Source organism: Athene cunicularia, assembly GCF_003259725.1.
Source record: "Athene cunicularia isolate RWA chromosome 1 unlocalized genomic scaffold, athCun1 chr1_part1, whole genome shotgun sequence".
Classification (NCBI taxonomy): Eukaryota; Metazoa; Chordata; class Aves; order Strigiformes; family Strigidae; genus Athene; species Athene cunicularia.
In genome coordinates, this window is record NW_020799091.1 from 121,884,391 (window position 1) to 121,900,073 (window position 15,683).

Consider the following 15,683-nt stretch of genomic DNA (forward strand, 5'->3'; position numbering starts at 1 on the left):
CCGGGATGGCAAGTGCAAATATAAATAATAAATAAAACTATCTGAAGAAGAATTCTCACTGTAATGGGTTTTGTAGAGAAGTAAGTTTCAGTTAACTTAATCCTTGCTGTCTTCTGTGTCTCCAGCAGCAGAAACATCTGGTCGGTTTTAGATTCCCCTTGGATTCCCAACTTCAAAGGGAGTTATAAAGAATAACAAATACATGTACTGGCACTGAAAAAAAAAAATAGAACAGCAGGAGAGAATGGTAAAATTGTCCTTATTTGACTGCTAGTGACAGGCGCCACAGGCAGAACTGTGAGAAAAAATCTTAACAGCTCAGGCAAATGAGCTTTTTTTTTTTTAATGACTGGCTCTCTCTACTAATGACGCAGAAAATCTATGGGATCTGCCCCATAATGGCAAGAAGCACACGTGCCAAGGAATATGCATGTGAGTGTATGCAGAAAACAGACTTCAAATCAGATATGTACTAAATAATAGGCAGGAAACAAGGAACTAAGTTTTGTTCCCAGCCCTTTCACTAAGAGTGCCCCGTGTATATCGCTGGCTAAATTAAGGGGGTTCACATTTTTTTGGCTCTTTCAAGTCAGTAGGATGTTGTAAAGTATAGTCAAAAACAATGACTGTCATATGCACTTTTCAAATCCTACTTCAAAACCTCCAGGAACAGGGGTAGGTAAGCAAACACAATAACAGATGTCTGCGGTGCTCTGTCTTTCCTTTACTCTCTGGTGGCTGGAAAGTGAATGCCATGCTCCTTTTATGAATGCAGCAGTATCAACAACAACTTTGGACATGTTTCTGCCCTTGTGTGCAGTGAACAGAAGCTTCTAGCTTCACGCTGATCTTCTGAATCAGTGCATTCATGAAATAATCACACCCCGTTCCCCACTTCACCCATGCAGCATCAGGACCTCCTTTATTCTTTTTTGATCCTCGTGTTTTACGGAGGATTAATAAAATAAATGTAACGTGAAGGATGTGTGAGAATGCAGGAACCTGTGTGAAGCCTCCTCTCTGCTAAACATTAAGTCTTGTTGTATGAACATTAGCCCTTGTATGAACACTAAACTTGTTACCCTCTTTCATCCAAACTATTGACTTCTAAATGCCTGGCATCATGTAATGCAAATTTACAAGATGGATGCCAGGGAGGAAAATTACAGAATAGGCCTTTGCAAATAGCATTAAAACCACAGCCATCCCTCTTTCACCTCCATTTACAGAGAGTCCACAGAATGTACGTTTTGAAGGTGGTCATCAAATAAATTCCAACGATTCCTGAATCAAAGAGACTGATCAGTTGTGGATATTTGATGGGACAAGAAAAGCTGTATTTGGCAACTAAATTATTTGTTGTAAATAATTCATTCAGCTCTGTCGCTGGAGTTGCAACTGTAACTTTTCTGATGACCTTATTTTGCCTTATTATGTCATGAGGTAAGCAGCTTCCCATTGTTTCATCTTTAAAGATATTTCAGGGATCTCTTAAATGTTCCATATAACAGCAAGATCATATCAAGATTTTCTCATAAATACAGCAATCTTGTATTTATATCAGAACTTTCAATCATAATAATCCTAAATTCTTATACAGTGTAATGATCAAAGAACCTCTGCAACAGGCTCCTTACTGAAGCACCCTATTCCCAAATTTACTTCTCACTAAGTATTAGAAAATAGTAAGTGAAGATGCTTTACAAACTGCTATAGAAATAGGAATTAAATAATATATCGTGAAATTTGTCATCCCTGAGACAGAAATCAGCAATTTCTGAAGCTCACTCTGCAGCACTACTAAACAGTTAAATCTGGAAAGGGAATCCAAAATTAACCCGAATGCACAGCAGAGACAGGATGAGCCAATTCTACATCTGGTGTCCTGCTAATGGTTTTGTGGGAGCCATGGTGGGATAAACTCATCCCTTTTGCCCAGGAACTATCACAATGCTACATGCATTAGGATCTTTAGTGACATCAGACTGTCGGAACCTGTGAAAAATAATACCTTTGGAAGTGTCACCATCCACGATGTACTGATGCAAAACTAACTTCTGGGAAAGTCTCTTGACTTCTTGACCTGAAGACCTTTGACTCTTGAGGCCTGCCTTCTTAGTAGGGCTCTACTACCTATATTGCCAATATCCTCCTATTAGAAACCCCTTCGGATCAATGCTTACACTCTCAATTTTCCAGCAAAATGGCCCATTTACCTCTAGAGATGGTAAGTAAAGAGAAAAGAGCATATCAGGAAATCTCGGGGTTCCCAAAACTCATACTCCAAGAGAGAATTCCTTCAAGTAACACTTACTATCAAATTAACTTCAGAAGTTTTCTGATTTCTGTATTTGTGGTCAGAGCAGCCATACTGGCAGTGCTGATTCCGGGCTGAGAGCAGCGCAGGCTGCAATAGCTTGAACGTCAGTCACGGGTTCTAACTGCATCCAGGAGTTTGAACCGAGAAATTTCCAATATGGACCTGATCCCCAGCCTGCTAAAGCCAAAGAGAGAATTTAGATCAGGGCTGATACACGTTCCAAGGAAACTTAATCATTTTTTCCACAAGAAATGCAGTCATCGCTCCTGTCTATACCCCTGAATCTTCACTCCTATACCCCGCAGAAACAGCCTTGACTTTCTGAAGACAGACTGGCAAATGAGTATCAGATAGAAGTGAAGTCCTAGAGAGATGTGTCAGTATTTGACTGTTACAAACAGTGAGGGAAAGAAAAGGCACTGAATGATAACGGGAGGCAGAATAGCTTTCTCTTTACATTTAGGACAAGTTTTTAGCGATACGAATCTTTCCAGTTAAATCCTATCTCTGAGTTTGATGTGCTATTTATTAAAGGTAGTAGCACAACAAAAGGGACATAAGCTATCAATCCTGGGACTCCAGCTAACAAACACTTCAGCTGCATCTCAGGATTTTTTCCAAACACTTTTATAAGTTTCTTTACATCCTGTTTATAGCACATTACATTCTTCTGTGACTAGAGCTGGTAGACCAGATCCTGCATGGTCTAATAGTTTTTTGAGTACCTTTCCTGTCCTGCATGTCTGTAAGCATTCAGGCACAATGCAGCAATTGAATATAACCACTATAAAGTCAGTTCAACTCCTGGCCAACCCTCAGCATGCACATATACATTTGCAAAGCATTAATGGCATAGTAAGCTAAAAACAACCATCCCAGTAATATTAGCCAGCTAGGCAAGATCTACAGATGCTTTCTGTTTGCTTGGGATATTTTACTGCTTATATTATTACCTTTTTGATGTGTGCTGCTCCACTAGCATGCAGGAAATATTGTGAGCATGTCCACAACATAAACTTCTTTATTTATTTATTTATAGAGCTCTGAGGTGGGGGAGTTTTGGGTTTTGTTTTTTTTTTTAAGGCCTAAACAGATCAATATTCCAGCTCTTCACGTCCAAGACCAGTGCAAAATATGTTCTTCAGATCAAATAAGCCTTTTTAAGACTAAATTCAATTTATACTGATACAGCAGGTTACATGCTTAGGCACGTAAAAAAATTCTGATGAATGCAGGAGACAGCTGTTGGACAAAGCATCTTACTGCCTGTCTTGTCACAGGCCTGTAACTGAGAAATATTGAACCAACTACACTGTTGTCCAAATACATATTTATTTAAAAGCAGTTTTTCTGTATCACAAAATACCCCTTTGCAGGTTTGAAAAACAGAAGCAAAAGGTTAGGTAGTCTAATGAATGGAAAAGCTTTTCAATTTGTATTACTTTGTCATCTTGTGTTTGCTTCTGATTCGAGTGAGAATCCCAAAGTTTGCAAAGCCACAGCTTCCCCTGAATGGTTAATCGGACGTTGACTGCTCTGTCCCTAAGTTACAAAGGTTGCAGTGCTGGTATTGTTAAGGAACACGACATTGTTTTTTCTAGCCAAATTTAAGGAAGCCAGATCTCAATAACCAAGCCATCACATGAGCAGGTTAGTATCTCAGTCCCTGTTCAAAAAATAAGAAACATTGCCCTGTTGAGGCAAGGTCAGATGTCTCACATTTTCCAGCAATAGGGCAATCCTTACCTGTGTTCTTTGCTCTTAATCTTGCCCTACTTGTCAAAGACACTGCCCTTAAATTCATGTTTTTCTTTTGTAGGGTGCTCCCGCTGAGACAGATTTAGGCCAATCCTGAAGAATTTAAACATAGCCAAAACCATAATCTAAAGTAATATGCTTCCAAGGCATATATCATACTGTGGCCCTTGGACAAGACTGTGCCAGAACTTTAATATTTAAGTATACAGGTTCTACATGACAATGGAACAATGGAGAGGCAAAAACTTATAATACATTAAAAAAAAAAAAAAAAAAAAGAGAATGTTTTGGGTATTATACGGGTTAAGAAAAGACTCAAAGCAATAACTTGAAAGGTCCCTGCTAATGGAAGGTCCCTTGTAAATCAAATCCAAGAAGCAACAAAAGGAATTGAACACATGAATATTAACTGTATAGGCTTTACACTATCATTATATTCAACTGTTTGATTGCTTTGCAAGAAATTGCACCAAGATAGGCACACAGGATTTGAAAGGTTTGGTCCATAACCAGCCCACAGAGAAGGAAACCAGTGGAGCTGAAATGGTATTAAAAGCTTCCCAATTTGCTGAGCAGAAACCCAGAATATATTTCCAGGGATGAGCTACATATAGTTGCAGAGACAGATTCTGATTAACTGTTACAGAGATAGAAAGTCCCAATATAACAAGAAAACCTCAGTATAGTCTAAGGGTCCTCACACATTTAAAAATTTTTATTGATTTACTAGAATATGACAGATTTAATAGATTTTTTTACAACAGATTTAGTAGAATTCTGTCTCCCCTAAGCGCCACCTAGAAGAACTCAAACACAACCCAACATTCCTGCTCTACAGGATTGCTACAGACTTTGAAATTTGCTTTAGTTTCACAGTTGAATTAAACACTGAATTGCAAAGTTGCCCATGAACCAAAAATTAATAAATAATTTCAATCAATTGAATGTTTTGTTTTGACAAAATAATTTTGTTTTGATTGTTACTTTCAGTTTTGATTTAAATTTTATATTAGAACATAGCTTACATTTTTGAAAGAAAAGTTTGAAACAAAAGCATTTCTGTTTTACAAATGCTGAAAAGCTTTATCTGGAAATATGAATAATGAAAATAAGTATTTTTTTTTTTTTTTTTTTTTTTTTTTTTTTTTTTTTTCTGTAATGAACCAGTACTTCCACAAGAAGAGAATACCACTAGCTATTTTTTTAGTGCTTCTAGTCCTGACCTTCAGTACTCTTTAGTGAGCCTTAGAAACTTGTAATACCTCTGCAATGCTATCAATAGATCAGTGACAATCTAATTATTATTAATAATCCAGCTGGTATGTTGTTCTTGTCCAAGGAGCTTCATTGGAGCTGGTTCATTAGAGCTTACCAATGTATGAAAGGTAAGAGGCTTTTTCAGACAGTCATTTATGTAACAACCAAGGCACATCTTGCTGGGTCAAGTACTCTTTAATTACTATTGCCATTTAGGAAAGTATCAAAACCAGTTCTGAGCAGGATAAAGCTGCAGACTGAAAATCACAGAGAGTCCTACAGAAGAATCTGGAGGGAGAAGTGAGGGGAATGCTAGTTGTTTCTGCTCTGTCCCTGTAACCTTAAACTTAACTGGTAATGTAAGAGCAGTTGAAATTAATAAGGCATTTAACATCGAAGAATTCCTTTTTCTTTAACCATTTGCCACAGCTGCTAAGAAGGCTCTTGATCACTGCTCATACATTTCAGAATGAATCAAATGCAAAATACCATGAAGTCACCTGAAACTTGACTGAAGATGTGAGACAAACCCTGGCTTACACCAGGAAGAATTCAAGGATTTCACCTAGATCAGGTAGCAGCAAGAGTGCCAACATACGAAACTATTCACTTCGGAAGACCTGAAGGAGTGCTGAAGCACAGCTAAGCCTTTAACCATGACAGCACCCAGTGACTGGCATCCCCTGGCTATTTCAGCACTGAGATGCTTTATGAGAAGTTGTTGTCTCCCATGTCATTCGGTGAAGGGTTTTTTGTAACCCGGACAGAATATTAGTAAGAATCAAATAATTTTTGTTTCTTATAAAGTGAATTTCTGAACGTAGTGCTTGGAGCAGAAATCCAAGGATTCAAACAGCTGTACTGCTTAGTCCCCCACAAAAGCACTTTCTAACTGGAACTTGAGCCTACCTACTGCGCTGGATGCCACACTTCACCAAGCAAGGTTGGGGAAAGTCTCAGGGAGAACTGCTGGTATTACCTCACCTGTGGGTTTCTTTTAAGATTTGGGGAGAGGTATTTGGGAAGAGATAGTGTGGCTAATATAAAAGAAGTTTGGATTGCATATCTTTACAAATAGTTTATTATCATACGAGAGAAATCAAAAGGTTTGTTCAAAAGCCTAAACAATTATGTGTAACAGCTTTTCCTGCTGCACACCAGCAGAGTGTTAAATTTTTGTTCTGCATACTGGGCCCATGTACTGACACCTTCCATGATCTGAAAGGAGTTGAATGCTCTCTCCTTCATCTTGTGTGTGGCTTCAGCTAAGGCTGTCCAACTCCTTCCTAGCACTAAGATTTCAGAGCCTAACTGCCCGAGGAAGACGACTGACTCCTGCACTCTTCAGAAAATAAAGATTCGGTGGAAACAGAAAATACCCAAATGCCTCAACATCCTCAGCGCTAGCAGTGAATGATCCTCAGGCTCAGATGCACATTAGGTGAAATGTTTGTGTTTCCTAAACACAGTGCCTCTTCCCAGTGAGGGACTCTCAGTAGTCTACCACCAGCTTCCCTCTCCCTTAGCTGCTCTTAGTTATTAAAACAAATGAAAAAAACCCTCCCTCTGCTAAGCATCCCTCCCCTCTTCTCTCCTCTCTTACTGTTCCTTGCATCTCCCTTCATGCCTCCCAGGGTTTGTTGTTTTTAATCACTAATACCTGGTCTCTGGTTTTTGGTTGTTTTCTGTTTTGTTGGTTTTTTTGGGTTGGTGGTTTTTTTGTTTGTTTGGTTGTTTTGTTTTTTTTTTTCCCCTGTTTGCTTAAAGCTCCGTCCTCTAAAAGCTAATTTGGAGAAAACTGGCTTTCTCTAGTTGCACCATTGTTCTTTTCAGGCAAGATCTATTTCAGATGTTTCTATTTCAAATATTTAATGACAGACCTATTCATACAAAGATATGCCAACACCACTCCCCTGTCTCTTTGGCATGATGCAGAGCACAGAAAAAGTTTGTCACAAGATACAAGGATTCAGTTAGTCAATAAAATCAAGTTCTGACTTATAAACAGTACGTAGCCGACTCCATACGTTGCCACATTTTCCAGAAGCAAAAGCCTGACAAAGAGCAGTTTCAAGGGAAGCCCCACAGGACAGATGCATCCAGTTAGCACTACCACAGTGGACCCTAGCTGGCTTCCCTTCCAACAGGACTCGGAGGGAAGCCACAACTGTACCAAGCCTTGCAGAGTTAACTTACTTTTGGGATCTTGTCTTCCCTGCAATGTCATTTGAAAGTACAATGCTAATGTGGCCCCCAGCATGACTCCCACCCACAACAGAAGACTCTTGCTCAAACTAAGCGCTATTTTAACTTGACTCTTTGGCCTAAAAAAAAAAAAAAGATTATAAGTGGCAGTCCGTGTGTTGCAGTTACTAGTGTCAGTAACACAGTGGGAATTCAGCAGTTCTCTAGTTAGGTTTAAAGTGTTGTGCTAAGGCCCTGTCTTGCAACTGGGGTCTAGACTAAAAACACACAGCCCTTATACCTGGTTATCTACTTTGCTCATGCAGATAGCAGGTGACAGTCTGACACAAACGATCTTCTCCTCAGCCTCTGCAGTACATTGCTGCCAAATACATACTTCATTTTGCAGAAGAAACCACAAGTGTACCAATCAATTTAGGACGGAGAACCCTTGCAAACATCAGTCTACAACACTGTTGTGATAAACTGATTCAAAACATGTAAAACAGTACTGGGTTTAAGTATTTTTTCCCATACCTTTGCCTGCCCAGGCTGTCAATTGGAACAAGGGGGGCTTTCTGCAAGTACCTTCGAGTCACTGTCTGCGAGACACAGAACAGCTGCGCCAACAGCCAACTCTCACACGAACACAGCATGATCAGATTTTACCTCTGTCTGAACTGCAGACCTTAAATATATATGGACAAAAATATTCTAAGGCACATTGTGGCATGTGAGAGCAAGCTAAGGTGTCCATATCGACAGTGTCTGGGTGGCAAATCGAACCTCTTGCATCTTGACTCTTACCCACATAAACCCTCTCTTCACTCTAATAAGCTGGCATGAGATGAGCAAATCGGAGGACAGGCAACTAATACAAACCACCACAAAAGTGGCCATATTGTCATCTGAACATCTCATGCTCTAGTTTATTTACAGTCTCCAGGGCTGTAATCCCAGCTGGTAGTTTTAATTAGTAGTGAATGTACTTTCACAACAAATTGGACCTTCTCCTTCTTGGGCATCAGAGATCCCTTCCACAGATGACTGTGGAATATGAAGAGACAAATTTGGGGGACGTCGGGCAGGCAGTTTTCTCATATCACATATCTGAAAAAATACCATCACTCTCTGGCTCACAAGAGGACTTGGCAGCAAGTGAGACTATTTTGACTACCCAGAGGACTCTTCCCCCAGTGCCAGAGTAGTAAGAGACAGGCATCATGGAAGCTTGTAACACAGCATAAACTAATGCTATTTAGAAGTCAATACAAAATTGTGAACTACAAGGCCAGCTGCAGGGACTGTTTTGCTTATGGGTTCTAAGCCAAAGCATGGGATAACATAGCAAGCATCACCAGAGTATGGACATATCTACTCTTCTACTGTTATCGTTTAAAGGTAGCTTTGCACCTTCTGTAGCCATTAGTAAATGCCTTACTATCAAACTGCAAGTGTAGCGGGGGTTTAACTGCCTTTTTCCTCTAGCTGCTTGGGGATTTTTCCTTTCTTGGCCGTAACCAGTTGCAACCAGTTGTGAATAAGTCGTTATCCCTCTGTGCAACTCACAGCAACTAAAAGAAACCAGTGTCATTAAAAAAAAAAAAAAAAAAAAAAAAAAAAAAAGTTTTGTTTTATGGTTAATTATCCATGGTCTATTTACAAAATAAATCAACCCATTGTGCACCACCAGGATTTGTGGCCTCATTTGAACTTTTCTTTTCATTAATCACTTTAAAAATAAAATCTAACTCGATTTTTTTTTTCCTTTTTGGTTTATTACTTGCATCTGGATATAAATTATAAAAATGGTGAGAGAACAAAGTATGGATTATTCACCCTCAGTTTCATGACTTACATGATCTCAGTCTTGTCTTTCTCCACGTGCCTAAACAGATGCACAGTCCAAAAATTCCAACATTCTGTAAGAAATGTAATCACAAGAAGATTGAAATATTTTTTAAAATCAAACTTTGACTCATTTAAAAAAAAATGTAAAAAAAGCTTCACTTAAGAAACAAAAAGGTGGGCAAACATTTACAAACATTTAAGCTACTGTAGGAGGCCAATAAAATTAGGTATCTAAGTAATACACAAAAGTTTGTGAGCTCTGAGTGCAAGGCTATTTTGTTTAGACAAAACCTACTTGCAGGCAGGCTGGAGAAGGCAGAAAATGGATAGCTGATTTCTTTACAGAGCTTACATTTTATACAAGAAACCGGATTTTTTTTTTTTTTTCCCCCCGAAAATGTTTTAATTATATAAGATGTTTAGACTTGTCCCCATGTGATGACATAGAACTACTGAATTTCTGAAAACTAGCCAGTGGAGAGGCAGGCAAAGGACATTTTTAGCTGATCTGTTAAGAAACTAACTGTATTAATACTTATTTCACTCTGACAGGAAATAAAATATGTATTTGCATAAAACTGAAACTCCTCTCAGCTTCAACCAAGAAAATTTGAACAACGTATTTGTTTCCACTATGGACTCTTCAAGTAAAACTCCAACATAAGAAAGGCTGCTAAACAACCACAGTAAAAGCGTGTCTAACACTAGGACATCAAAATGCTGCCCCCCCTGCTTTTTTTTTTTTTTTTTCATTTTCCAGTCACTCTTAAGCATTCTTTGCCTTCACTACGAGGAACAGAAAGTCACAGAGCTCCACGTAATCACTAATGAAAAGCTATAGAAAAAGCTGTGCTGTCAGTAGGTCAAACAAATGTGGTTCTGCTGCACTCGAGACTAAAACTTTTTGCTTCAAAGCTCCTGAGCTGGATGCAAGTATAAAGACGACTGAACACAGCCAACAGGTATCTTTTAGAAAGCGAGATGAAGAGTTGAAGCTAAGACATTAGATCATTAATACTACATATTATTACTAATAGGAGCTAAGGAAGGTAATTTTTGGTTGCCTGTTGGTGTGAAATAGAACCGTAGAGATTTGAAAAGGTAAAGAAACCCACTGCCTCCTTCACTTTGCAGATGGCTGAGCTGCTTTAACTTTCATTTCCAAAAGTATATTAGCTCCTACTTAAATGAAAGTACAAACTTAAAGCTGCCTCCACCTGACTGCAAAGCACAGCATCCAGTCTGGGAAAGGAAAGGATAGGCCTTCAAAGAAAATAAAAGCCTTTTTAAGTGACTCCTAATATGAACGCCTGCCCTTGCAGCAGCGAGCTGTGGCCCTACAGCCGCTTTCCATTATAAATGCTAAATTGGGAAATGTTTAACATTCTTTGTTTAATCTTTGCAGCATAAAGAGAAAACAGCTGATTCTCAGAAACACCACAGCCTGAGCAACTATTACGGATCTCCCTCTCTCTTCCTCAAAGCAGAACAGACCATTTCCAGCCTCAGCAGCGACTGACACTTTTTAATCAGAAATGTACATTTCATATGGATCCCAGAAGACAAGACTGAAGCTTTGTCTTTTTTTTTTTTTTAAGTCATGTAAGGGGCCTAAGGCAACCAGTATGCTTAATAAAAAGTGTAAGCAGAAAAATAGTTTAAGAAATACATGTAGTGAAAACTATGGCCAAAGATGGTTTCAGATGATTTCTGCACTGTTCTCTGTTAATACCTTTCCACAGTCTTTCCACAAAGAGCACTATTATTCATTGTGATTTAAAACATTATCAACTGAGTGTGTTGTTCTCCTGTTCACAGCACAGTCGAAACAGTGAGTCCACCTATTCTGCTGCAAGCAGTCACAAATAAATCAGCATAAAACTTGGGGACAAACAATCCTCTTCGCTGTTTAACACAGACGAACTCTCCTTGTATCTTGTTTCTGCAAGAACTTCCCTAAAGGGGTGAGTTTCAACATGTGTCCTAAAAGCCAAATAAGTCAGAGGTTTCTTCCGTCAAAATTATGAAATAATATCCCAAATTGAGTCTCCACAGCAACTGAGCTGCTTACAAGATTTCACCCTGAAGCACACTTGCCAGATTATCAAATCTAGTTCCCCGCTCTCTTTTTAGTACAGGTATAAAGGTCACATCCTAAAGAGTAGGTTTAAGCCTCCACATCAATAAGGTGAAGAGAGCCTACCCATCCTTCCCACCCTAGCCACCAGTATTCCCCAGTTGGCAGCGATGAGACCAGATGTCCACTAGCAAATGAGGATGTGCTCCTTGCCCAAAGCAGATACGACAGACCGCAGGTACATCCTCTCGTGGGGCTCACGCTGATTTATACACTCAGCCCAAACAGAGCCCTCTTTGTTTAGTGACAACAGTAAAATATTAACCCCTGTACAGAAGAAAGAGCAAGGTGTCGACCCTGCTCTAAGCACTGTGCCCATCCCTGCACTGCTGGATTTCAGCAGTTCTTCCCTGTGGGTATCATGGCCCACCCGCATACATTGGGTTTAACAACAAAAAACAATAATATACATATTTTTGGATGTAAGAAATTAACCCTCTGCTTTGTTTGCTGTGAATGTGTAAGATAATAATTTTGAAAATGAGGAGAGCAGGAACATTCAGTGTGACTAGGACTGATAGTTTTGTTACAACTACTCTAAAAATATTGCTTCTTCTTTTCTTAGGGACTTCTGCAAGTCAAAGAGACCTGTGAAACTACTGAAGGCACTAGCAGTGAATTACTGATTGTGAAGGACACAAAATTATCATAAACTTAAACCAAAGTGTCTGAGTTCCAAAAACACCGTTCTGAGGAAGGGAGGGAGGAAATCTTGCAGAACAATTTACTAGATAAAAAAGACTACTGTAGCTAATTCATCACATTGCTGGATATAGCAAAATCATACTAGCTAGCTATTTTACAAATATACCAACCCCAGGCATGTGTCAAGGAAGAAAAATAATGAAATTTAACAGTAAAAATTAATGTAGAGCTCTTTTATTTTTTGTTGTTATTTTTAAACCTTTGGGGTTCATATTTAACTTGTCCTCTAAAATAACAAAACTGAATTTAACAAAACTAAGGCACAAATCTTCATAGAGGCAGGACTCAGCTTATGTTTAAAAATAAAATATCAGAGTCTTTTTAAGTTGTGAAATGAAGACTTATTCATTAAAACTGAATATTAACGTCTCATTTCAGAAACTGTTCAAACCATCCCTTTTGCCTGTTTGCCTATGAATTTAGGAAGACAGAAGTTTCACAGGTTGCATGTCTAGCATCTGGTCAAGTCAAATCACCCCCTCCTCCATAAATTAAAATTAGATTTCCATTCTGCAGCAAACACAAAATTCCATCATTCTGGTTGCTGTTCAACTGCATATATACAACCAGACTTTTAGCAGCAGGCATTTCCAAGGTTTTTCTTCTTCTTTAATTAGGAAATACTATGAAAATAATGAAATGTGTGTTTGACCATTAAGGAAGGTTGGTGCCTTGTTACAAGTCCACCCAAGCATACAAAGCAAAGCTGGGGACTGAAGACTCAGGAAGTTAGAGACAACCTAGTGACATGCAAAGACAGTTTGCACTAACTGAAAAGCATGCAGATGCCTTTAAGAGGGAAATTTGATTGTCCACTGTTAAAAGTTATCAGTTTTGTACACCTATTCCAAATAAGCCTTCTATTGTAATTGCTACAGACAAAAACACCTATACTGAGAAGATGGGCAGAAAGTAATTTTCGTTCAAATACATATGAACACTCTTTTGATGAAGTTAAACACTGGAATCATTATTTATCATGCTCTCTGTAAAGCTACTAAGTCTACATCTTCCAAGCATTTTATAAAGGGTTGACAGCTATTAGGGACACCAGGATAAGGGGTCTTAAGGATGTTACTCTCCTCCACTGCATGCAACCATGTCACAAACTGCTATTGCTATGTTGATTCAACCCCATCTTACAACTATGTATTTCCAGGGCCTATTATTTCTATAGGATAATCTTCCAGAATTTAATCCTCTGCTGACTAGAGTCCTCTCTGATTTCCAGCTAACATTTATATATGGTTGGTGCCCACAATTTTGTCTTTGTGGCAACGCTGGCCTGAAGTTTAAATGATTTTTTTAACCTCTCCAAATAATTTCAACATCTTCTCCCTGTGCATTTATAAACATTAACAAAACAGCTTTAGAATATTTCTGTAGGGCACAAGTATCTAGTCCTATAATCCCTAAGCGATTCTGTACTGAGACAAAAATGGAGGCAGAAGTTTTTGTTGCCCAGAGCCAAAGCAAGGGCTGGTTTCAGAATCAGGCAGGGAATCCAGGTGTTTGAATACACTTTTGAATATATAGGTACTACCCAGTAATTTGGTGAAATATACAGCTTATAATACTTAATATACTATAAAGCTTAAATTATTCCTGTTTTCACAAAACCCAATTTCATTTAAAGCCTGTCTCAGGGATCACTGTTGAAATATTTCAGCTTTAACTATTATTTCTATTATGCCTGAAGTGGGTATAATTCACACTCAGGCTCATTTTATGACTCCTTTCCAATGCCAGAAAAACACTTTAAAATAACTGAGAATCGAGCCCTACAACTTTATAATTGACCTAATAGACTCCTGACATAATGTCAGAAGAATTAGCAGCATTACACTAGGGAAGAATCTGTCCAAGAATGTGCACGCAGACAAGAATGATTTCTAAAAGGCAAAAGAAAATAAAACCCCGACACAATGCTCACGACCACAAACAGGTCAGATCCTCAAGAGGATAAAACTAGGAATAAATTGGTTGCAATAAGTACAGGAATAATTTCTTCCTGTGATCAAAAAGTACGAACTTTTCATAGTATTGACTCTCCTCTTGCCTATTTTGAACTCCCTCAAATTCCTCATTTTTTATTCTTTTAGCAGGGTTATACATTTTTTGCTTGCATTTGACAGAAATCAATTAAAATATCCCAACCAATCCTAATCAAAGGGATCTCTACGGACATCAATCACTTAAATAAAAACACACAAAGTTCAGCCCAGCTTAAAATTTCACGGGGCTTTTGCACTTGCTGCTGTTACACAGAGACCGACATGACACTCGTGTTAAGGTCAGCAGAGGAAAGGGAAAAAGCTTTCATTGTATACATCCAAAGTTTGCAGGGGGAGAAGAGAGAGGAGGAGAGAGATAGAAACACTGTGCAGAAGCCAGGGATGTTCCAGAGCGCACTGTGACAGGAAAATACTCAATAAGAATTCCTCCGGCCAAAACGAGATCTTAAATAGATCCATTGTTTTCCAGCCTGAAGTCCTTAAACAGGCTCAAAATTAAAGTCTGTGCTGTGGGCACCCGCTCGTTCCTTCCTTTCATCAGGATTTGCAGGTTTTAATACAATCTGTCGTGAGGAAAAACAGTAGAGCTGTACAGTCCAGAGAGGTAACAAAAGCGAAAGGCAGGCGAGAGTTACATAACTGGCTTTTTACATAAATATTACATTGAGAGATATTTCGCTTTTCAGAAAGGAAAAAGGATTAAAAAAAAAAAAAAAAGTACAAAACCATGCCAGAGAATTCAATCCAACCACCCTTATTCCTTATCCCTCTTTCGCTTTGCAACATGCATCGAGTAGTTAAAGTGTGGTTTTTCTTTTCCTTTTTCCATTAAGACTAAACAAATAACCAATTCAGCCTTAAACACTTCATAATAGTTTTGCTCGTATTACCTGAAAAGTGCACCACATCATGGAAGCTGGGAAAAAAAAGTCTTATTTTAAAGCATAAGCAAGTCTGCCTTGCTCATCTGCAGCACGGGGCAATTAGAAATGACCATGGATGTTAAACTAACTCCCCTCTGTACAGTCTGAGAAAAGGGAAAAAAACTGCAAGTCTCCCCATCTGTTATTTCCTTTTTTTTTTTTTTTTTTTTTCTTTCTTCTCTTCTCCCTTTTGGCTGTAGAAAAGCAAAATTATGCAAGAGCTTTTGAATGTAAAGCCTGTGTGTGCTTTTTCCCTTTTGTCTCTGTGTACACGGTATGTGATATTGCGTAACTGAGTACAGAGTGGGTGGTTAGCATTTACTATTGATTTACACTACTCCATATAATGAATTCAGAACTGAGAGACACAGACGAAGAAATGCAGAGGGGTGAGATACAGATTTAAGGTATGAGTGAGGAGAGGCACCACAGAAAGAGGGAAGCAAAGTGTTTAGAAACAGAATTATGCCTTTCTGAACCAAATATGCTTTTCCCAAGCTTTGCTTTTTTTTTTTTTTTTTTTTTTTTTCCTT

At 38.6% G+C, this 15,683-nt stretch overlaps 1 protein-coding gene across 2 annotated transcripts in view; it reads right to left on the reverse strand.

Annotated features, from left to right (window-relative positions):
- ZBTB20 (zinc finger and BTB domain containing 20) overlaps positions 1 to 15,683 on the reverse strand; it is a 395,593-nt gene that overhangs the window by 224,085 nt on the left and 155,825 nt on the right. The window contains exon 4 of one of the 2 annotated variants that reach the window (XM_026853082.1): positions 9,378 to 9,441. The exons of the other annotated variant lie outside the window; for it this stretch is intronic. The gene's annotated coding sequence lies outside the window, so the exon portion shown is untranslated. The remainder of the gene's footprint in view (positions 1 to 9,377; positions 9,442 to 15,683) is intronic. 2 annotated transcript variants of the gene reach the window in all.